The 2,057-nt window shown below is 42.5% G+C and overlaps 1 pseudogene; it reads right to left on the reverse strand.

Moving 5' to 3' along the window:
- Positions 1-1,451: 1,451 nt before the first annotated feature.
- LOC102867523 lies at positions 1,452-1,817 on the reverse strand (annotated as a pseudogene).
- Positions 1,818-2,057: the final 240 nt, after the last annotated feature.

The raw sequence follows: 2,057 nt of genomic DNA on the forward strand, positions 1-2,057 counted from the left end.
GATACAAGAGTATGTCTCGCGTATGTCAGGAGGATGCTACAGAAGTGGCAGTGATCTGAGGGGTCAAGTCCCTTATTCAAACTTTAGCTGTGGGTGATGAGGTCACAGTGAGTCTGGTGAGAGGGAGCTGGTGAGGACCGGAAGACTACAGGCTCATATTTGGCATCAAGATCCCTCAAGGTGGTGTCATTAGTGTGATTTCCCGAGGGATAGAAATGAAAGGTCTGGAATCACCTAGAGGAATAGTCGAAAGGTGAGGGGTGTTTGGCAGACAGGAACCGCCATCTTTGCTTCTCAGGATCCTTTTGAGACAATTCTTTGGCCTTTCTTTCCCATTATCTGACTTGGAATCCAGGAATGAACAGCTTCCTCCTTCCCCTGCAAGCAGAAATCGAGATCTGAGTCCTCGTCCTTTTTTGCTGCTTACTGCTTATATGCTCTTGGGTAGCTCATCTGTAAAACTGATGGACAAACACTTACTGAGTACCTAGGATAAGCCACATCTCATTTAAACTTTATCATAACCTTACACTCAACAAACTCAGTTCATTGTGGAGTCAGAACCGATTCATAGGTGACCTTCCAGCAGGTTTTTGAAGGCTGTAAATCACACAGGAAGAGATTTCCCACCTTTCTCTCATGGAGCTGCTGGTGGATTTGAACCTCCTAAAAGGCACTGTGTTTAGGTTGGTAGAGCAAATCCCTGTGGGCTATGTCTCCAGAGCTTCCTGTAACTTCATACAGCTGATACTATTTGTTCCTTCTGGTTGTTGGGGATGATGAGGCACAGAGAGGTTAAACAATAACTCACTCAAACAGATGTATTCCCTCCTCCTTCCCCAACCTTCATTCCTTAAAGCAGAGTGTTGATAAGTGTCATTTGGGAAAAAATGGGTACTGTGATCAATTCTATTGGGAGGTTATTTCAACAAAAGATAAGTAATTCTTTGCTGCAGGACTTCGCGGAGCCTTCATTATACTAGAATACATTGAAGAGCCTTGTTCATGAAGTAGTTAAAACATTTGGCTACTGACAGAGAAGTCGCAGTTCAAATCCACTAGTTAAACTCACTAGCCGCTCCAGGAGAAAGATGCTGCAGATATAGAAAACCTGTAGGGCAGTTCTCTGTCCTATATCAATATTGTTGAGTTGCAGCTGACTCATGGCTGACAATCTTTTAGGTGTAATCTTTTAGAGGTGCAGCTTCCTGTGCATGACACCACCAGAGCCCCCTTTTTGACCTATAGGATGGCTAAGAGTCATAGTCTTTCTTTTTTAAATTTTTTTAAATTATTATTATTATTAATTTTAATTAAAATTTACAGAGACTTTGGATTTCCATTCATCCATTGTTGCAGAGTCATAGTATTTCTAATGGCCAATGGGTTTGAGGTGGTTCTTATTTTTTAATGAGTAAAGCTTTATTTCTTAAAATGTACAGTTGGACTGTTCATGCATCTTCACCAGGAGCTAAGGCATCACCACCTTTGGTGTAAATTACTTGAACTCTGTGTTTTGAAACCAGCTTGATAAGTCCTTTAGTTAGGTCCTGAAGGGCTGCCCTGACCAGGGAGCCAGGAATCTTCAGTCTCTCAGAGACAATAGCCGAGGTTATAAGCTTATAGTTGGGAACTTCTTCACCAAGTTTGTCATCTGTGGCTTTGGCAAACAAGACCAGGTTGTTGAGCTTATCCTGAACTTTGCCGTTGGACCATTTCTTCTTCTTAGTCTTGCCTTCAGATTTGTTCACTGGGTCTTTGTCCTTCTTGGCTGACTTTCCAGCATCTTTCTTCTTCTTGTTGTCCTCGAGCGGCATCGCGAAGCTCAGAGAGGAGCTACCACAAGTGCAGTCTTGTTAAAATATGGATCAAAAAGCAGGTTTGAGTTTTAATTGGCTACAAAGTAAGTAGTATTACTCAAGCTTTCTCCACTGTGAAAAAGTTGGTCGAGGAGACTCCTGTGAGAGAAGTGTTCCTTAGAATTCATTTTGAGGAATGTGGTCCTGCAGCTTGCGATTTCCCTGGTTACAGTATGAGTGCTGACAGCAGTCACTGTG

This window comes from Elephantulus edwardii, unplaced genomic scaffold (genome assembly GCF_000299155.1).
Source record: "Elephantulus edwardii isolate Elephantulus edwardi_28Jun2011 unplaced genomic scaffold, EleEdw1.0 scaffold00257, whole genome shotgun sequence".
Lineage (NCBI taxonomy): Eukaryota > Metazoa > Chordata > Mammalia > Macroscelidea > Macroscelididae > Elephantulus > Elephantulus edwardii.